Here is a 23,707-nt window from a genome sequence, read left to right as displayed (position 1 = left end):
TTTGAAAAGTGTAAAAAGGTTAGCTGCTGCAGAATGTAGGAAGTCTCCCTTAAATTGTAAGTATTATTTAATTCTGTTCTTAAATAATAAGTTCCTGCTGCTCTCCCAACAATAGAAAACAAGCTAGCAGTTTGCAAGAGCAGGAGCCAACCTGAATAAACATGGGTGGACATCAAACAAATCTATTTAGCAATCAATAAATGAGAGACTAATAACTATTCTTTCTAGAAAGTAAAAATCTGGTACTTCCAGAAATCACATTAAATTTTTTTCCTAGTATTAAATTCATATTTACACCCGGCTCCACCAACAAACACTTATATAATTAAAAATTATGTCAATCCATTTTATTAGATCTAGAAGGCATTTAATTTTATGGTGAATGCAAAAGCAAATGTAAAGATTTTGAAACAGTGAGTTTTTTAATATTTACTCTGAACCAAAGAAAAGTAGAAAGAAGCTGTGAATACATAATTAACTCAAAGCAACAGTATGCTATCTTACTAGTCTGGAAATAAACTTCCCTCCCATCAAACATCATCACTCATTAAAAAAAAAAAAAAAGAAAAAGAAAAAGACCACAGAAGTTAATGTATTTTAAAAAACATCAAACAAAGAAAAGCAATAACATATTCTGTTTTTAAAATTTATACACTCAGTCTCAGCTTTGTAGCTGTAGAGTAATACATGAATACAAATCAACTTCGCCCATTTCACCCAGGTACCTGGGGAAAGGCAGTCAAAAGAAGTGAGAAAATCACGCAGATATCTGAAGATACAGAATACAGATAAGAAAGTCAGGAAAACTTTATCTCCTAGAGACCTGAATTCCTAAAGCATTTGCCCAATTTACTAGAAAATAAAGCAAAAATTTGGGTTTATGTCAATTAGTTTTAGAACCACATAAGATAAGGACACTAATTTGAACTTGGCATGCTCCAGTCAAAGAAAATGAGTTCAATTTGAAGGCAATAAAAAAGTCAGTTATGAGCTAGAGACTGAACTCATTTGTGCTGAGACTCTCAGTCATATACTTGTGCAACCACTGCATGCAGGAGTTGCTTTACTGCCATGGTGCTATGTAAGAGTAATAAACACATCTGCTGGGAACTCTTAATTATAGATGACAAACTATAAATCACCAGCTTGTTGCAACATCAGAAGGCTCAACATGTGAGATCCATCATGTCTATAACCCAAGAAATAAATTAACCCCTCTGCTTTGTTTAGTAGAAGACATACATTTATTACATTTATTTATGAGCATGATGCTACTGCAATAAACAATTAGGGCCGTGCTTGTCTTGAGTATTGCTGTCATCCACTCTTCTGCCATTGCCTGTACTGTTTTGCACTGATACTATTTGACACGCCCTCCTGTGCAAGGATAAAACAATGTAAGGTGCAAGGCAGTGAAGAAGCAAGTACTGTATCTTAAGACACGGGGAATCCAACAGGATATTTGTTCTCATTAAGAACAGTCCTATTCATTAACTTCCATGAACTAAAAAAAAAACCAAAACAATATAATCCAGTCAAATAAATTATTAAATGTTTCCTGAGAAAGCACCAACAACATATATATGTATGTATCTGTATATATTCACAAATGTACTTTGTCCAAGTGACTCCTATTGTAACCTAGGCAAGTGGTTTTTTAGATGTCCACTCTTAGATATTACAAACAAGCCTGAAACATATTTGGAAATTTATCTGCTTTAAATGAACAGTGACAATTGCTCTTCAATGCCAATAGGAAGAAAATCAGTTTGACAGGTGGAGGGGAGAAATACTGACAGCTGAAATCCATTTAAATCCTGGGGTACTGGATAAGGCCTTCTCACAATTATTATATTTCACTACTCTCTAAGTTCACCCATGTTGTTTTACATTATAATGGTAATAAAAGTCAGGCATGCAGGCAAGAACTTTTTAATGGAAGGAAAAAGTGGCTCTGCTGCAGGAACTCTCTGTCAGGAGGAACAGCAGGTGAACATATTAGTCTTTTGTGTGTCATAGGGTACTATAACCACAGCAGGACTAAAATTAACTCTTCAGAAACACACCTCCTTGAACATCATTACTGTGATCACCAACATGAAGCTATATAATATCACTGAGGATACAAACATAGATCTTCTACTTCATCTGAGAAGAAAAAGCCCAAACTAGAGTAAATCTATGCAAATTAAAAATGCTTTGCTGTTTATTATGAGAAATGCATTTAGCATTGTTGGGAAAATCTTTAATTGTAACAAAGAGTGTTTAAGTCTTATGGATGCCTTCAGCTTTAAGCGACAGTGCTTAGTCCTGTATTAATCCTGTATTAATTTGTGCAAGTGGTTATCTTAGCCTTTAAGACTGTGGGCCTGAGAATGTAAGGCTGCTAAGAATGTATATCTTGGCCAGACCACATCACTGGGATGCACCCAAAGAGAAGAAACTTTTTGGAGGCCTGTGACCAAAAAAGAGTAATTTGAGGAATGGTATGTTCCCCAAACAACCACCAGAGACTCTTAAAAGACCCATTACTCTGATGTAAATAAGCTTTGAGAAGTGCTTTAAATATGAAAAAAAAATTTGCAGGGATATTTAGCATACATGCACGAGTTTGGGGAAATATAATGAATTTGTGTAAGTTATATAGATTGAAACTGTTAGGTAGCTGCTCCACATGGGTTAGGGGAAGATATGTCCCTCACACCCAGTGCTGAAAATAAAAGCGATGCCACTTTCCAATACTGAAACTACAATGTTAGAGAGTTTTATTCCCAACTTCTGGTGACAGTATGAGGAGTATGTTTTGCCTCTTGTTTTTCAGAAGATTTTAATTGCCATTTATGTGTACTGTCATTCCCAATAGCACTGAGTTGTGGGTTCATGGTAGACCAAAAGCCCTACAAGCAGAAGAATAGATATATTCTGGCATTTCAGCATTTTGATCAAAAAACTCCTGCTGCTTGGCATAATAATACAAGTATTGCATATTTGAACAAAGCTGCCACAGCATGAGACTACCTTGGAAAGCAAACAACAATAACACAACAGATGCTTAAAAAACAACCAACAAAAAAAAAAGGTTTCCAGTCTATGAAATGATGTACATTCTCTCAAGACACCTGATACTACTATAGGTAGCAGAGGATGCTCACTCAAAAGGATCAATAGGATTATGCAATGTAGGAAATTAATCCTCCATAAGGCTTCAGGAAGTGGTTTTGGTTTCTCATACATCTTGTGAAGAAATAAGCTCCTGATTTAAGTGAGTTTATAATCACACACTAATTAAATTATAAGGTATAAATTAAGCTTTACTGCTTAATAGATTAAATATTTCCAATAAAAGGCCCAGGTCACTGCTGTCTTAAATTGAAGGCCAATGAAAAAACCAAAATCAATTACAACAGCAGTAGCACTTACCTTTCCTCCCAGTCTCTCAGAGAACCAGATTCTCCTGGCTAGCTCAAAGAATAAATATCCACAGGGTTACACCCAGCTACACCTGGCCTGCATTCCCAATTAAGGTTTGCCCCATCTTGTTAGAGGCAGCAGCTAACCAACTCTGTTCATTACACACATCCCGCCAGTTTTGAGATGGGGGCTACAGAAGAGACAAACACCATTGTGCTGGTCCTTGCAGTAAAGCCAAGGAGATTGGAATGGATACAGGGCCTAATGCAATTGAAAAAGGCATCAACAGCTTATCCACTGCATTAAACTCATGTAAACAGCCAATGTACTAAAAGCTGTTTTAACTTTCTGCAAATTCTCTGCACAACTGATCCACAATCATCTGAGTGCTCACTGAAGCTTAGCATCCTACTTTTTCCCATTGATTGCAAATGGCCTGTTTGGTTCTCTAATATGTGTTATAGTGAGCATCATGCTCAGCAGAAAAGACTGTTTGTTGGCAGTGTCTAGCTATCCCTAGAAACTGTAATACAATCACACAGGGTATGATGGTTCTGTATTTTCTTTCAAACCCTGGGGGAATACAAAAATGAAGAGTTTAAACTGAGCCCATGCCAGGCATCTATGAGATAGCAGGAGAGCTTGAAAACCTATCTGAAACAAGAATGATGAACTTACTGCAATTAAATCTGGATGTACAAGTACCAATATCATAAAAATCATCATCGAACTTGGAAATAATTGTCAAATCAGCTGGAAAACCTGATAAAGAAGACATGAATATAAAGGCCAAAGAGATAACTTCTCCCCCAGTGGTAAAGGCCAAAGGCAGAGAATGGAGAAATACATGTTTGTGTTTCTCATTGTGGAGAAATACATGTCTGCCATCACTACCAATGCCTGTGCTTCATTTACTAGTTTCAAATACTTTAGCAAAATCCTTTTGCCTTAGAAGGCAAGAAAAATAGTAGGTGCAAGTTAGCAATTCACATCCTGATGAGGAACATATCCAGGAAGATAAAAGCCAAAAAGTCCTTTGGATTCATATTTAATTGCAATTAATTTGCAGGGCTGGCTGATTCTGTTAGTGGTGATCAGGGAAAGAAACAAGGTGAACATCAGATCTGTCTGAACTAAAACATTTGTTTGAAACATTTAAACCATGTCCTAATAAAAAAACTATTTCTATAAACTACAGCAACAGTTTCAACAAATATTTTAATACCCCTTCCACTGACATTATTTCCCCCAAATCAGTAAACAAGTAAGCAGCTGTGTAGCCTTTAAGGTAAGGTTTTTATTTGTTTTATACAAAAAAGATTCAGTAATTCCTCTCAAATAAGAGGTTTCAGGAAACATTTCCTTCATAGATAAGCCTAAGCAAAAAGTGGCCAGAATTCACTGCAGTGAATGTTGTTCTTGGAACTATTTGAACTCAAACTACTTGAGGTAAAATTTGCATGTTACTTCAAATAAATAGGCATAGCACCCTAGAATGACATTAATAATGAGAAAATTTAAAAAGCATGGTCTAAAAAATTGATTCGAGAGGTTTGGGGCAGTTAGAAAGTGCACTGTTACCTTGTATCTTCCCTACAACTGCAGTGATCTCCAGGATAATGAATCCAGGTGAAAGACAGTTCATTTATTTCTTGACTAGCAAATGCAGTTGTCTTGAGCACATGCAAAAACGTTTTCAAAGGAAACCCCATTAAAGTGGAACATACATTAGTTGTTCTTATTTCTAGCAGAGCAACAACATGAAATTCTCTGTTTAATTAAGCTTAAAATACAATGCTCTCTTTAAAACAATGTACCTGTATTTCTCATGCTTCCTTCCTCCATCTCTCACAGCTTGTTTTGTAAGGCTAAGAAAATTCTACACTCAGAGAAGACAGAAAACTTGTAAATTATTGCTAACCTGTAAGTGAGGTTACCTACAACTGCTTTTAAAAGATGCTAAGTAAAGGGTTTTTTTTCTGCTTTTTGCAAGATTTCCATTTCAATGTTGAACTAATGATACACAGGGCCTGCATCTGGCACTACACAGATGCCAGATTGCATCCACAACACCTTCCTAGAACCACTGAGCACAAAGATTAAGACTCCCACCCAGCTCTTGAGTGAAGAACATGCGTGTAACTTCAGAAAATGAGTAGTGCATTAACACTTTAACAGACAGCCTGTGTGCTTAGACATGGCAGGCACATGTTGTAAAATCAGATCACCAGTTTACTACTGTAATTTAAAATTAGTAAACTCCTTTTATATATATATGCATGTAAGCATCCTCACAGGGCAAAGACAAAAAACCACTGCAGTAGTAATATATTTATGGTACTTACTATTTAGAGTAGGTAACTTTGGAAGACTTCAACACCAAGGAAATTCAGGTTCCTGTGCACTTTCCTAAATTAAAGTATTTTTGCAATTTTTTTTCCTCTAGAAGCAGAATTAAGTTCACTAACTCAACACAGTGTTTATTCTTCTTGAAACTGCGGACATAAGGTACACCTAGTATTTCAACCTTGCTCTACTAGCACATGGCAAACAATAATCTACTACAATGAGAATGACAGAACACAAGCATGATATTCTACTGTGTGCAAACACTGCATAATTCATTATTTCACTGTTCATCCACTGTAATGATGTTTTTGAGGATGTTTATTCTTATCTCTTTTCATCCATTCAGCGGTGTATGTATTGGTATCAGAGGACTTACAGGGGAGGCTTTAAATATCAGAGGAAATCAGGTCAGTGTCTTTTTCCTCAGAGAAGCCCTGAAATCAGAGGTGGTGGGAAGCATTGCTTGAGAGACTCAAAAGAAATCTGCAACAGAAGGCACAGTGATAGTAGATCCTCCACAGAGAGTTTCCTGACAACAAAATAAGCCATTAAATGAATAGAAACCAAATTCAGCCTTAGAAGTCCTACAGTGAAAATGGTTAGCTGGTGGGAGAATATTCTGTCTAATAATCATTACAGGCTTGCTCTAGCCTTCTGCTCTCCCTAAAGCTCATGCTTTTAGCCACTGTCAAGGGAGAAAAATAGAAGGAAAAAAGCCTTCTCAAAGACAGCCTGCTGAAAAAGACTTGGACTATAGCCAACAATTCACTCCATGACCACGACCCTAATGTCTTTAAACGCACATCATCTCATTTTCATTTTCTTATTACCAGAAATTATTACTTTTGGAATAAATGATGTGCAGGAATACAAATTCTGCCTTTGGCTGACGCATTCTAAGGCATTAGACTTGTTCCTTAAATATCATGGCACAGCTTTATTAAAATGGTAACTTAGCTCAAAGCGTTCATTACAATTTAACAGGTATTATAGTAAAAGCTGAATAAACAAGCAACACTAGTACAGGGTACTTCAGTACTGCATAATAAAATATTGTGATGCATGAACAAGACACTACTAATAAGATCAGGAAGTCTAGATATTGGATAAAGGGGTTTTGCTTTAAGCTGTTTAATAAAATACAAAACCCACGCTACACTCTTTAGCTCAAGTTTACATAAGCTGATGGAAAAAACCCAAACAAACCAAACAGGAAAGGAAACAAATCAAGCAGCAGCAATGCAGTTTATGAAGGTCTGAGAGAAATGAAGAGAAAATAAGTATTTAGAGGCTCTAAGTATTATAGGCTCTAAAATAAGAATTCATGGGCTCTATCACCAGGCCAGACTCAGACTAAAATTCAGTCCAAAGCAAGGTCTTGCAGGCAAGTCCTGCACTTCCACTTTTATTTGTGAGAACAGCCGAGAGTCTCACCTACAACTTTAAAAATGGCAACTCTGCAGTCTTCTTCCACCTCAGAGGGCAGTCCTACCATACCATCAAAGAAACTTCAGAGCTATGTGTCTGCTTACATATCCCTTTCACTCCAATGGTTCTGCATTTGAGCACCGCTTGACTCTAAACCCAGCAGAAATGCTGCCACCATAGTGACTTCTTTACAAGGGCTGCAGGAGGTAACAATTTAGGATATGCAAGGCCATCAATTGATTGTTTTACATTTAGCTCCAGTAGGCCATTGTAGCTACATGCTGAGTCACAGCAGTTACTTTCCAAGCAAGTACTTTCTTAACTGAATGCTCCTGTACTTTCAAAAGCAATAATCTCTTTTTCTAATAATCTTGTAAAAGAAAAAGTGGTTTCTTCTTTCAAAGACTACTTGCAACTGTGAAGATGTGACATGAATTATAAATTCACTAGTGTAGCTATAAGCACGCAAACCACCCCATAGATATTCCTTCCATTCTTGTTTGAAAATTTATTACCAGCTTTTCTGTAGGTACCTTCCAACTTACCACCTGCTCTCCTGTTTCCCATAACTAAACCAAATTCTCAAGGCAGATATTCTGTGCTATGAAAAAAACTCCACTTTGCATCTAAGTTGAAGTAGAGTCTTCTCTTTTGCAGCTCTGTGGGGGCTCATTGCAGTGGGCTAGGATTTTTCTAATTCTTTTTAACTTACCTAAAGTGCAGTGTTCAATTTCAATAATAAAAACCTTAGTGGATCAATATAGACCAAGTTTTCAAAAAACCCCACAACCTAGAAGCTATTATTTTCACTTTAATTTTTTAAATCCAGCTTTGATAATTTTGGAAATATCTCCCCAAAACATTCCACAACCGACCTCTCACGAAAGCCTGTGAGATACTTGCACATTGTTACTTTGGAATTAGCAAACGATATAAATAGTACATTTCCCTCACCTCTACATCTGCAGCATCCTGGCATGTCCAACTTGTCAGTCAGAATGCCTTTACTCCTGATTAATTTTACTTTGGCACAAAGCAAGCCAAGCCAACAGAAACTCAATTGGCCAAGTTCATAGAAGAAAAATACGTGCATGTCTAAGTAGCCACCATATTGCTGGGCATGTAGAATATTCCTGAGTTTTAGAAATTTCAAATGAACTCTTATAACATGGGCTTCCACCTAATATAGAAAATAACAGAATACAGATGTTTCATGGAATTAAACCAGGGATTTTTGTCAGAGAGATTTTGAAAGTTGTGCCACGTCCTAATGCTGAAAAATGTGGATCATCTCAATCATCAAGGACAAGACACAGCTTTTCATGCTCTCATTACAAAGTATGAGAGATTACAATCAAAGTAACAAATAGTTAAATGGCAGCTATAGTACATTGCTTTGAGCAAAACTTTGTATAAAACAGGACGTCTGTAAGAAAGCCTAGCTCTGCTAATGTTCTCATTTAAAAATCAAAATTCTTTCCACTTTCCTCAGAGTAAAGTTTAGTATTTTCTTGAGGATACTTGGTGTTCATTTCCCACCCCAACTTTGTTAATGAACCATACCTAATAAAGCCAAAGTAAGCAACTGTAGCTTCTGTATTATCAGCTGTGACTGGACCCTGTTTTTTATAGAATCTGATTCACAAGGAATGTTGCAAATACTATGGCACTGCAGACCCTGATTGCAGTACAGCTTTTTTTTAAATCCCAGGTAAATCTTATTTGTGAGATTTCACATCAGCTCTTCTGTAAACTGGAAAATCATCCTTCAAGTGAGATCAAATATGTTGTATTAGCCAACCAAGTAAAAAAGTACGAATGTGGAAGCAGCAGCTCTCCCCACAGGAGACACTTTTAAATGTGCTATAACTGCAAATTAGAAGAAGTAATAAACACCAACTTAGAAAAGGCAGCAATCCTCTTATCTATTGCAGTGTTTTAATTGGGAAGGAGAGGAGGGAAGGAGGGGATATCGGGAAACAAGAATGGTTTCAAGAGTCAAAGTTTTAATTTAGCCTGTAGCTTGGAAATACAAGTGGTGTAAGTGGATATATACCTAGAAATTCACTTGAAATTTCAGGAGTGTTTGTGTGGCCTCTGTGAGCTACCAAGTAAATACCTGGCAAAAAAAAGCACAAATTTTCTGAGTGAGAATAGGAAGTCGTCTTATTTTTCTCTAGGCGAGCAGGAATATAAGCACCGAGATCCTTGTTTCACTCACAATGTACCTCCCACCCCTTGGCTACCCAACAATATAAATGGCATGAGAGATAATAATTGTAGCAAATAGTCCTCAAACTCTCAATCCTTAAAATGCCTCTATACCAGAAGAAAAGAAGAGTTGAAATCATTTTGAAAATTTTAAAGTCTTCCAAGTGACATTCACGAACTACAGACAAATAAACCTGACAACCACAATTCTTCAGAACAACATTAGGTGGGGCAGGAACCCACCAAGGAAGAATCAGCAAAGCTTTTATCAAGGGGAGTCACAGCTCCCCAGATTTCTACATTTTAAAAAGAATAAAGGAAGTCCAGTTGATAACAGTCTACTCATACTGCTGAAAGCCCTTCAGAAGGATTTTTAAAGAGAACCAACAGCCATGAGAAGAATTTCACACGGTTTAAATAAAGGTGGCAATAATAAATAATCACAAAATGTTAAAAGACAAAAAAGCAGCCATTTGTTTGCCTACTCTAATCCCTCAACAGAGGGAAGGACCTCGCAGTCCATATATTTCATAATCAATCTAAGATGAAAAAAAGAAAAGGAGAACCTAGGATAACCATACATAACTGGGATAAGCTCCATTATTGTCAAATTTTGTCCAGCTATTTATAAATATTTGAATTCTGAATAAGAAAGAACATAGAAAAATTTGAATAAGAGCGAACATTGTGAAGGGAGGACACACATGAAGAAAAAATCTTCGTCCAAACTTTTAGTGGAAAAAGGGACTGTGAAGGAAAGATCTGAAATAAAAGCAGTCCTCTGGTGAAATCCTCACTGAAAAAGGCACCCTTTAAGTGCTGAAATAAAAAACAGAGAAGGCAACCAAGAAAGAAGGATGGGAAAACCACCGAACAAGGGACAAAAAGCTTGCTATCAAACTAAAAGGAACAAAACATAAAAAAAAGCTTTCCTTTAACTTCACATTTCTTAACTGAAATTGCAGCGATCCCAGTGCAAAACCCTATTTGCATTCAAGAATGCAATCAAGAAAGATAGATGAAACAACTTTCAGATACCTGACAGATAGAGACTGCGGAGAGCTACTGTAAGGAGGGAGATATAAAGAAGGCTGTGAGTGTCATGCTTATGCATGGCTCGGGTGCAAAGACAGCACGACCATTCCCAAAGCGTCCTACGAGAGTCCGGGCCTAAACTGCTCTGGCACACTCACGCAGCACTCGGGGCAAGTGAACACACACACACAAGCACTTTGTTGAATCACACCAAGAACAAAGAGGCTGAAGGGGCTCTTTGTGTGCAGTTTCCATGGACAGGGTTTATCTATACGTGAAGAGGTCCAGGGGCAAAGAGCACAGATTGCAGGGGGTTCAGGGATTAAAATACGGGGAAGAGAAGGGGCGGAGAAGGGACCAATGGAGAGAGAGCCAAGGGGAGGAGCATAGCAGGGCCAGCGTACACAAACCAATAGGGAAACATGGAGGGAAGAGTTGGGATTCAACAACCAATGTGGTGTCGAGGAGAGGAGAACATTCTGGAACTAAGTCTTATAGGGAAGAAAGGGGGCGGTAGGCCAAAGGGCCAACTAACTGGGAGTAATCTGCATATCAAAACAAAGGACTGTGGGAACTTGGCCATGAGCAGAGGCACTTCTGTACATTAGTACCAGCTGCCCACGCATGCGGACTTCCGCTGTTCTTGGGCTTGTGGCTCCTTGGTCACTTCTGCAGTGGCCTTGACCACCGCAACAGCTGAGGAGAAAGAGGGAAATCAAGCATGGAGAAAGAGTAACATGATACAAGGATCATCACAACACTTTTCTTCATTCTGTAGGTTCATGACAAATGCTGACGTTTGTCACAGATTTGGTCTTCAGTGAACCTCAGGCCCAGCTGAAAGCCTTCAAATATTTCCAGAAGTGACTGTACAGATTAAAATACAACACAGAGAAGCAGGTGTTTGAAGTGATCATCCAACGAATCGTGCAGATCATAGCTGTAATTTAAGTCTGAAGGACAATTTAGCACATGTAAGATCAGTACTTTTGTGCAGTATAATGAACTCAGAATACAGTGGTCTAGCATTTCATTTCCCTGACATACTGAGACTATTATATTATCAGGATTATCTAGATTGCCCTAAGTAATGATATATCAGTGCCACCTTAAAACATTCCTACTCAAATTACTGTATTTTTAGTATTACCTAAGAATTATTGAAGCAAAAGGTCACGATGCCTAAATAATGAACCAGTTCAGAAATCAAAACTTTTAGAATTAGCACAGCAGTTTTTGAGACTAAAATCCTGGTTTGGCACTGGAAGATTTTGGAGTCCTAAACTACAATAATTTTACTTTGCTTGTCTTGTTAAAGACAAACTTCAAGCAGATCTTCACTTCTTGCTGATACTTAGCAAGAACTTTTGTTTGTTAAACATCAAAGCTTCTGTCAGTCTTGGTGGTATAAGTGACCAAGGGAATACTATCAGAAATTGAAAGAACTGCAAAAAAAAAAGTAGTCTGTACCAAAAACATTGAAGAAAACTCCATTTGCATATAAATAAGATAATGCAGGAACACATATCAATATTGAGATCAAAATTCTAATTCTGCAGAAAGATTCTGCTGAAACAATAAGATCTGACAGGAAAGGTCAGGGAGTTAATGAAATAATAGGGCCTCAGGATGGAAATAATAAATAATACACAGTTTTTATACATTATTATGGAGCTTTGTACAATAAGGCACTTTGTAGAAGAATTGATTATGACACTACATGAGAAAGTCATAAGCCATCAATCTGGCATCAAAATGAGATATTATGATTTATTTGGAGAATATTCAGATGTGAGCCACATAAGTGTTCTGGGAAATGTAGTATAAAATATCCCCCAGCTAAAGTATTAATGCTGAGGTGAAAGTCATGGAAGTCATTCTGAAAAGGTGAGTAATTGCTATAAAGAGGAAGATTGGCACAACCACTTTTAATCATTGCAGCTACTTTTAATATATTTGCATTCTGAAAGGCTTTGCACAAAATACTGGGACTAAAATATGTACCTCTTATCAATGAGCATTTCTACAAGTTCACTCTTTTTGCCCAACAGCACAGGCACGACAAACAGAAGAATACATCTGTCACCTGTCTGTCAACACACCACTCCTGCAATTAGGTTCTAAAACCACAAGCTATTAAGCACTACAAGAATCTACCTCAATACAATGATTTTATTCCCTGCCCATGCTAAAATACTCATTTTAATTGGAGAGAACTATCGGCTATCCAAACAGGGTAGTGAGGGTCACAAATACAAGCACTAAGAAAAGATTAGTTGTACTCATGTTGTGTACAGCGTACTAGACACAGACCTGTTTTTTCCCCCTTCAAGTCAGACTCCTTAGAATCTATTCATCTTGCCAAGGCAGATTTTAATAGCTGAACAGCCTTAATTAAGTTGATCTACTTACATCAGAAGTATTTTTTTATTCCGATCACATCATATTTTCAAAATGTCACGAAGTACCTGCATGGCAATGGCTTTTTTTTTCTGATAGGTGGAAGAGCAATTATTTTAGTCATTTTAATGTAAAGCAGCAGCTTACAAAAACAAAAAGACAGGGTTGAAAAATGTTAAATGAAACTCTGTAATATAAAATTCTATCTTGACATTTCAGAAAATGGCAAGTTTTAAGAAGTGACAACCATCACCCCCAACTACTTTTTACAAAGGTACCTATTTGAAAGATTTAGGATAACTCAAGTATTTTCTGTGAGGACACTAACATCTTGAAGCCATCAGCATCAGAAGCACAATAACACAGGAAAAGTTAGCTTACAACAGAGCCTGGCAGCTTGATAGAGTGACTGGATGTAAGCACTGCAGTTATCACAGCCTTGAACCAACTGCCTTTTAGAACCATGCATCACTACTTTCTTAAGAGTTAACTTCAGATCAGCTTTTATAAAACAATTTCCAATTATCTCCAGCTTCATCATTCCTCTTAAAGGGATGATTTCCTCCCATGGACAGAGATGTACCTCAGGCAGGTGGCAAAATGAAGAATTATCTGTACTCAACATGTGACATAACAGGATATTCACTATTCTTTTAGAGGTAAACATTGCTAAACACAGCTACCTAGGTAAATAAAGCCTTCCAGAACGTGGGAATGGGATATTATTAGTGTAAAATGAGAAGGCAGTTCCTCTTCTCCTCTCTAGTTTTTGCCAGGTAGGGAAAACACTACAAAGTCACTGAGGAGATGCACTATGCAGTCACATTCTAAAACATGATAACTCCATAGGAGATTTCTGTGGCAGTGGTAGCCACTACCACGCAGGTGGTAGGTGAGCCACAGGGACGGAATGCAGACTTGAATACCTGATGGGCTGGCTCAGAAGTTTAAACTCTCTCCAGGCTATGATGGGCACTCCCAGTCCTTTGCCCTGTTATGTAGACTGTCAATTGTTGTTTCCCCTCCCTGTTTTATGGATATATATATGGCCTTTAATATGTATCACCCCATTGAATACGTGTATGTTCTAGAAAGTTCTTTGTTCTTTGATGCCCCATTGGTCCCTCTCTCCCTGCTCCCTCCCACCTTCCCCCGGATTAGTCAGTTTGCATTCTCTCCTCCCCTTTGCCTGAACCTGATTGGTGGACTGTATCCCTATAAAACCCTTGGACCTTCCCTTGTGAACGTCTTTTGTCCCTGGACCCTCTGAGGAATTAAACCTTCAGAACCCATACAAAGGACCCCTCTCTATCTCTTTGCCTTCGGTCAGCGCACTGAGGACTTAATCGCTTGTGATCCTGCCTAACATCACTCTGGGAATAGCAGGCATGTGCTTGGTGGCCTAACAGGCCCTCCTGAGGATCTTTAACCCTAGATTGGAACCCCAGAGGCTTCCAGACCTATGGTGGACACTCAGGGAGGTGCAACGCTGTTCCTTTCTCAGTCACAGCGGGCCGTGCGAGATTTCCATTAGTAGATTATCTCCTTTAGAGCAGTAATTTTTGACTGACAGATGACTGTATTTCCATTGAGTCGTCCCCCTAACTCTGATGCAGTTTTTTGTTCTCCACAAATACACCTTTGCCTTGCTGGCCAAAGGCAGTCTGCTTTGTGCTGGAGTTTTATCTTTATTCCCTGCAGTGCCTGACAATGGGGTTTTGAGACAATATTGTTTAAAATGTTTCACGTAGTGCAGATAATTATGAGTTTGCACGAGTCTGTATTGTCCAAATCTATCCATTTATTCAAATACATACCACAACCAGTAGGGTGCTCTAACAAGATCCAACTGAGTGTGTAAGAATGTTATTCTACCTCCCCTAGAATAAACATCTACTGCTGTGAACAATTCAAAATCTTTAAATACTATCAGCATGCAAGAAAACAGAAAATTACAAATCAACGTATACCACAGATTTAAGTGTATTTTCCAGCTGCTAAAATAAATTACTCTCATGTGCTCAACAGAGAACATCTGAAACAAATCAAGCCATGAGAATGCCTGATTGAGTGAAGTAAACAGCATGCAATGACTCCCTAACACTGCAACATTGTGTGTGTCATTTTTTGGAAGCAGCGCAGCCAAACAACGATCATAATTTAGTAATACTACTACTACTACTACTACTAATATTTATAATAATAATGTTTATAATAATATTTATAATCTGTTTTTCAGAGCATTTGCTGTAGCACCATAATGAATTATCATGTTTTCAGCTTATCAGAAGTTTGCTGCTACAATGCACATCTTGCTTTTATTACAGAAAAGCATTTATATCTTACTACCTGCTAGAATCATCTTTATGCTGTCACTGGCATTGCATACTACTTAACCTTAATCTTCTTACTGCAAGTTACATCCTTGTGCCATATTATTTGGCTTCAACATCACCTGAACTATTCTTGTCCATCAGGTATAAAGAAATATTGTACAATTGTATCATATTACAATTGTGTCTCATTTAACCTCATCACATACATAACAGACATCACATACATAATAGATGTAATAGCATCTTGGCTACCTTCAGATGCTGCACATCAATTTCAGAAGCAGTGTAGCCTGTAGATTTAATTTTTTTTTTTTTTTAATTCCAGAGGAGGACTTTCTAATAACTCAGAATACTTAAAATTTTTCAGCCTTGGGGCTGCTTTTTTTTTTCTTCTTTAAATCAAATTATGTAACATTCCATTGTGTGCTGTGCAGAATAGTTCAGAAGAATACTCAAGCTAATAGTTCGCTTCCAGTTCCCGAATTGTATCAACACAGTCCTGTACAAACACATTAGCCCTGTGATGCCGAAGCTATACTTTTCCTTGAGCCTGCATACAGTTCTACAAATCCACACTAAGGAACCACTTTGCCAAAGATTGCATTTCCAAAAGCTTAATACTAATTACGAGATTTTCCAAACCCTATAAAAATAATACTTGGGATTACTCCCCCCAGACTTTGCCTTTTTGAGGTTTTTAAGTAAAGCAGAACATTTTCTGAATCTATCCAGCTTCATGTGGTACAGAAAACTGAGCAGTTCTAAGGGAGAACTAGACAAAAACATCATGATATCAAAGACAAATATCTAAGTCATTTGCAAGCAGGGACAATGAGGAGTTTTAAAATCTATACAAATTGTTGGTTCACTGAGGAAGATCTGCTGGCAAAAGAAACATTTCAAAGCAATCTCTTGCTTCAAATTAGCTCAGCAATTCTTTCAACCATAGTAATTAAATACGAGGAAGTGAAATACAAACTATTTTCTTTGCAATCCTAAGAAGCAAAGTCCAACTCTGACCCCACTTGCACATTTTACAGTGGAACCATCCCAACTCTTCCACCCAAGAAAGTTTCTTTATATATCCTACAAAAATTAATGCAGCAGAATATAGAAACACTGGGATTGGCTCAGATATAATGAAAACAAGGAGCCTAGAAAAGAATTCACTGAGGAGAGAGGAACTGCTAGAGGGTAGCTGGATTGCTACTGAAAAAGCTGTTCAGACCATGGTGCTAGTAACACCAAGGTCACAGGTTTGATCCCTGTTCAATCCCCGTACAGGCCATTCACTTAAGAGTTGGACTCGATGATCCTTGTGGGTCCCTTCCAACTCAGAATGTACTGTGAAATCTGTGAAAACATTATTCAAGACAGAAAGTGCAGAAGCCCCAAGGTCAATAATGAGCATGAACTAGAACTGCACACTCAGTAACTGGCTCTTCAATGAGTGACTCTAGGGCAGTGATAACCAAGCATGTATTGATGATGCCTTTCCTGGTCTTAAAATCAAGAGTCATACACGGTTAGAAGGGGAAAAGGGATTTTACATTGGTATTTATTTTAAGGATCCTTAGGTGCACACGTCCAGGTCAAATGAACCGAAATGCACACCCCAGTGCCCCCCCCCCCCCCCCCCCCCCCCCCCCCCCCCCCCCCCCCCCCCCCCAAATATCTGGTATAACATTGTAGGTTTTACTAATTAGCAGATCTATCAAAGATTCCCCAATGAGAGGCCCGAGTGAGTCCCCCTCCCCAAGGAGCCTTCCCCTGGATGGTTCTATCTTGGTTTACAGAATATGTTCTGGAGAGGACCTTGGGGTCTGGGGCACACTATCCTCTACCTACGAAGCTTCTAAAATGTTTAGTCTCTTAGCTTGACAAACAAGTCCAAGAATGTAGGCAAAAAGCACTAGGAATACAGAAGTTGTAAAAAGGTATAACAGGGGTATAAAAGAAAAGGCAAAAAATCTTCATGGCATCATTATCACCAAATGAATCCTGACCTACAAACTAAAGATTGTTCATCAGTCCAACCCTATGGGGAGAGCAGTTATGTAATGCACGGGGAGAGCAGATACCCAGAAAGGACATTTGCCTGACTACCCCCGGGTTTACTGCCACAGTTTCAGGATACACTGGCTGGAAAAAGGAAAATGGAAAAGGACATGAACGCTTCACTTTGCTCAGCTAACCCAGCAATATTGGAGCAGTAGTTCAGCTACCTTTAGAATTCCTCTCAGCATCTATTTCCAATCATTAAACTTCATTTCTTAGAAAAAAAAAAAAGTGTTTTTCAGAGAGACCTTGCAAAATTACCCTTCTCACAATAATCTGATTATGAACCATTACAAGGAGCTGTATTTTGCCATTCATTATATTACATGACTGCAGGTGCTTTAAGATCAGTGCTTCCTATATAATGCTACAACGATAAAGAAATTTTCCAATAAGCTTAAGGATACACCTTCTCAAAAAGTCATTGAGGGAAATGTGAACACAGAACTTAAATTATGTATTGACTGAACTTCAGACATTTCAAACGTATGCTCACATGTTTAACTATGCTTATCGCTTAAGTCCTGCTGGGATCAAACCCTTTCCCACAGATATTCTTCTGCCAATATTGTCACTGAAAAAAACCCCTGGGACCTGGGGAATAGCAGTTGGTGAATTCATTCACAAAAATCTAGACAAGATGTATGCATAGATACTCAAAGATATTTTGTAGAAAACACCTTTCAAGTCACTGGTTAAAATTCAGTCAAAGAAATTCAACATAGATTTCTTTCATTATCAGATAAGATAGGCTACCTTTACAGACTTCAAGGCAGCAGGATAAGATTGGCCACATAACTGAAAAGCAGGCAACATAGGCATGAACTGCTTGCATGTCAAAACCTATTTCTCCCCACAGTTAACTGAAGAAATGTGAAAGTAATGAAACTGAAGGTTTATGCTACTGTGGGTGGAATTTCTGGATGATGATGATGCTAATTTACTGCATCATCCTTACTATCTCTAGAAGAAGCAAAGCTGAAAGGACGTGACTGCGAAGCTACTTGCCTATGTCTGGAGGTGACGCTCAGGGTGAAGCTGCTGATGCACCCTGCACCATTCTTGGTGCACTTAGAATATCTCTGCCTAAAGGAGGTACTTCCCACAGCCTTAAATTTGCTTAAAATGCAAACTAGGAAAAGCATCACCTAAAATATCAACAGGAGTTTTCTAAATCCAATGAATAAGTTTAACCAATTTGTGTCAATTACAAAATTCCTTTTAAACTAACTCATCAAGCTCACTTATGTGCTCTCATTAAATTCCCCTTTGTGCTAACATTCTTTAGTGGCAGGAACACACACACACAGATGCACTGAGGCTCAGAGAATTTTCTGGACTGTTACCAATGCATGACCACAAGCCCCAAACCAACCAGGTTATACACACCCCGCCAGAAACCCTCCTAAAGTGAGGTTTTCCTGGGAGTAGTGGGTCTATGAGGGGATGCCTTTCCCTTGGGGCTGGAATGCCAGGCAAGGACACTTCTGGGGGCTGAGTGCCCTCAACACTCCTCTTGTGGGAATGATTTTTCTGCTGAATACCCTTTAGTGACCCTTCGGGGTAAAGCAAACCCAGGCACCCCCCGAGAGGGGCTTGGGGAAGGGGGGTGTTGTTGCTTTTGTGTACCTCCATGACAATCAGGAAGGTGCCACAGAAGTTCAATTGAACTTCTTCACAAAAGCACCCCATCTTTTCCCCCCTCCTTATTTTACACCCTGAAAGTTTTGCTAGATGAGATAAATCACACATGCCTGTGTGACTTCTCTTGCTGCTTCTCAAAACTCTGGAGTCCAATGTGAAAATGAGCATTAGTGAAAGTTTCAGGGGAAAAGTGCTGGTTTATGATTTATGTCCTTTAGAGATGAGATGACTAGAAAGTTCACTAAGTCCCTGGTGCCAGACTGCAGGTACATATTAAATTAATGCTTCAGTTCACATATTCAGTTCTATTACCTGTCCAACTCTGCCAGTAGTAAAAAGATGCTACCCAGTGACATGCTCTGTATAAACTTTACTGTTTTACAAGTTTATATTACAGTGCAATCTTCTGTCTCTCAGTTGCTGTAATCCCCTGGGCAGCTACTGTTGTTTTCATCAAGGACATCAGGAATTGCCCCCACAACTGCTTAAGATAGTTCCATGCCTGTGGGAAGAGATCAAACAAGATTTATGGTAGTTACTATGTGGCAAGACAATTTGCCTGACACTGATGAGGCTAAAAAAGATAAGGCAGCTCCCAGCACCAAACCTGCCAAATAATTCAGCAGTTAAATGAATCCCTCTATGATCCCCTGTATGAATACCACTAGGATTATGGTAAAACAAAGGCAGAACCTGCTGTAAGTGTGGGAAGAAACAGATAAAGAAGCAAAAGCAGTAGAATAAAATAAGAAAAAAGAGGTAGAGACTGAAGATTGAAGTTCAAAACTTTTTTCCACCTTCAGCTGCAACCCTTATCCATGTTGTTACATACAGTGACCTGTATCTTGCAGATTCCTGCTGCAGTTTCCAAGCTGCACAGAGTAGCATATGTTGGCTACATTTGTTATAGCAGTCCTACACCACATTATTACCTGAATCCTCAACAATGGTCCACAGCAGACAGGTATCATCAGTAACACAATTAAATCACAGAAAGGCTACTCGAAAAACTCCAGCAAATTACTGCTCAGCAAACTTCTTATGGGCAAACTTTGCATTCTGAGAGATATGCTGGAAATAAAAGAAATTCACGTCTTTGTCAGGATTACAGCAGACCAGTGTGTTCCACGGGCCATCCACAATGACTTTCTGATTCCACCCCAACTCCATCACTGTTTTGGGACTTGTCCCATGACAAGCTCTTTACTCTACCTTGGTCCAGGAAAGTTCACGTCTAAGGCTCAAAGGCCTTAGATTTATCTCACCTGTTTCCATGCACCTTAGCAAGTTCCCTGTTACTACAGTCATTTGCTACCTTCATGGGAAAGAAAGAGATACCTGAAGGAAGCCAAGGAAGGGGAAACATTCATTTTCCTCCAAGAGAGGAACTTTGGAACTTGAGCTCTTCAGACAAAGTCTTAGCCTGCCAAATAGGAAACATTGGTAGCGACCTGTGCCTAAAGGTTATTAGGTTTTGCCTACACTATAACCCCTTAGTAATAAAGATGTTCTCATACCAACATCTTTACAGGAAACAAAAATAGCAGGAAACAAAAGTAGCAGGCAAACATCTGCAAGACAAAGTCATTCAATGGAAAGACATTGCAAAGATGGCCAGACCATCTTAGCTTAGACCAACTATTTACGTGTCTTACAAAGCACCCTAACAGTAGAAAAAATGAATGCTTAAACTGCAGGTGACCTTGCACAGGTGCTAGCTGCCGCCTGTGACAGAAACAGAGTGAACTGTCATGGGCCATTCTCTATGAGCAAGGCTTTGTGTGCAAGATAGTGTGTGTTATGCATCACATTGAAACAAGAAAAAGGAAATGAAAGGAATGAGACTGCTCTACACAGGACGTGCTGGGAATGTCTAATGCTTGGTGCATTAGAAGAAGAAATCATTAAGGGAATAAACCAAGAATCTGCTACAATGACATGGCATAGGTCTCCAGAAAGGGAACAACAACAACAAAAAGTGGCAGTAGGTAGGAGACATAGACATCTGGTAGCTTAAAATCACATTGGGGTCTTGAAAAAAAACAACTTCCAAAAACTCAGTCCTCGGGAAAAGATTCGAATTGCAGATTTAAAGGAGGCAGCAAATTCTTTACAGATAGAAAAAGTTATGATTACCTGTTCATCAGTTTTCACAGACAGATGCAGACATATGCTCTACCTAGGTAAGAATGTCTATGCTGTGAGAACATAAATGTAAACAAGAGCTTGACAAAAAATATTTTATAATTATTAATTAGGGGTAAATCAACTTCTGCTATTCTTCTCTTTAAAACAGAATAAATTGCTTTTTTGAAGAGGAATCTCCGAGAAAGCTACAGTAGCTGCTACAACATTTGGATGGTATGCAATGCTTTCAGTTGACTAAGTCATAAATTTGAGGCAGTCTGGTAAGTTTCTATATAAATTCTGGCAAAAAAAAGGGTGAGAATCAAGACTGTTTTTATGTAACTACCCAAGTATTAGTTGGAAACAACTCATTTGCTTAAAGAGAATCTTCAATAGTCAAGACAAAACTATCAACACAAATCAAAAAATTCAAAACTTCTTCTTACTGAATGTAATTCTGTCCAGTTTCACTGAAAGACAATTTATTTGAGCTCTCACAGAGATAGGAGATTATAAAGGACATCGACACTGGAAATCCTTACTGCTGAACTAGAAGGAATAAACATAAAGAGCTGAGCTAAAGCTCCAACCAAAACTCCAGTTTTAATAAATCCTGGAATAAATGTCCCATGTAACACAAATATGGATGTGCAGTCTGATTTGGAGATGGAACTCTCTTTGGATTTCAAAATTTGCAGACGTTTTCCTCTTTGCAGTGCACACAATTTGCACAAAATTACTGCAGGTGCAAAATGAGGGACCAAGGCATAGCAGAAAAAATGAAAGAGTGCTCTGTGACACTAAATTACAGTTCCATATATAAGTGCACCGAGTAGCTGTAATGGAAGCCCCAAGTCATTAGCAATTACGCAGTACTTGCAAACAGTGATTGTGGGGAGATGCCAGGAAAATGCCTCCGTCTCTTGAAAGAGATAAACGTGGCAGTTTTTTTCCAGTTCTGCTTGCTAGCTAATGAGAATGAGGCAATGTACTTATCAGTAATGGATACATTCTGAATTCATGTTTTTTAGAAAGAATCAACTGCAGGTTGGCTCTTAACAGAAAAGAGCTGCATAAAACAATGCAAACTTTTTCACATACTGTTCAACAACAAACAGGCTAACTACCACTTCAATCTGAAAGAGCACCCTAAACCAACTCACAGAGAGAGGTCTCCAGCTGCATGAAACTGGACTTCCAATGCTTCAGAAATACTGAGAAATATGGGCAAGAATCCTTGTGCTCCACAAATTCCTACACAGTTACAAAATACAGTGAAAATTGAAGGCCAAAATAACTGCATTCTGCTCATGTTTTGAATATATAAGTTGTAAACATGAAATGCTGAGCTTTTTAAAAAAGAGCACACTGTCAATTACCTCTACTACTTCCTAAAGACAGTGTTATTTCCAATTCAGTCTTTACCATATGTCCTACAATATGTGAAAGGAGATGCAAAACTTGAAATTTAAAAATTACTCAGTAATTGTATTACACCATTACTTGTTCATTAAATGTCTTTTCAGGATAGCAGAACACTAGTCTTACAAAGTTGTGCCTTTCCTCCCAGACAAATATTCCATTAATTTACAATAGAATTAAAACTGAAATTTTAAGATCCTTATATATATATGTGTCATTAGAATAAAACACGGTGGACATGTGATATAGTTACTATGATGAGGTTTTTTCCTCAAAAATACTCTTTTACTTACCATCTCATACAGGTAGCAAACCTGGAATGAAATTATTCTGTTCCAGAGCACTTTACCTCTCTTTCAAGGTTTTTGTTAAACGTTTTCACAAGGTACACACAGGTACCTCTCTTTGCACCTTTCTATCAGAAAAGGAAAAGTTGTAAACCAAGGTGTTAAAAACAAATGAGATAACAATTAACAAACAAATGAGATAACAATTAGCAAAGAGCCACTGATAATCACAAATAACTTTATTCATTATTTCCAGGTTTTGCCAAACATGGAGAGTTTTCAGTATATTTTCTAAGGGTTTTGGGTTTTGTTTTGGTTTTTTTTAAGCTAAAATCTTTATTTTCAGGTTCTTCAAAATATCAGGAGGGGGTTTTTTTGCCCTATTTGTTAGTATATTGTTTCTTTGGTACAGAAGAGATATTGATGATCCTGAGCTCTGATATGCTAAGCATTTGCATTAGCTTGAGGGGTTTGGTGGTGGTATTTTTTGTTTAATGGTTAAATACTTTCCAACCCCTGCAGATTAAACTGATTTATAGTATTTCAGGGAATAAACAGGACATAACATAGCTATTACACATTTTTCCCTACCTTGCATTTTTTTTGGGGTAAGATTTCATCAAGACAGCTGAATTTAACTTTATGACTGATTCAGGAGGGAAATGATTGTTAGCATGTATTCTAAGTGGCCTCTATGCAGAACAAAAGTAATTTTACCTATCAACAGATGATCAGTGTCTAACTGATAAGCGCATTTCCCTTCAAAAGGTTCATCTCTCTTCAAAAGGAGATAAACAACTTAAAGCCAGAAAGAATAACTCCCATTTTAATTTTCTTCAATACATTTAAAAGCCTTACAGTTTTCAACTTCATTATAAGCCCTTCTACAACTGAAGTAGCATTAATACAAAGTATCATTACTCCTTTTTCACTAACATTTTAAGAGGCACAGCATGAGAAAAAATTTTAAGCCGTTTAAGAGTCTGAGAAAGAATAGAA

This window comes from Corvus moneduloides, chromosome 1, assembly GCF_009650955.1.
Source record: "Corvus moneduloides isolate bCorMon1 chromosome 1, bCorMon1.pri, whole genome shotgun sequence".
Classification (NCBI taxonomy): Eukaryota; Metazoa; Chordata; class Aves; order Passeriformes; family Corvidae; genus Corvus; species Corvus moneduloides.
This window is presented reverse-complemented; position numbering follows the sequence as displayed.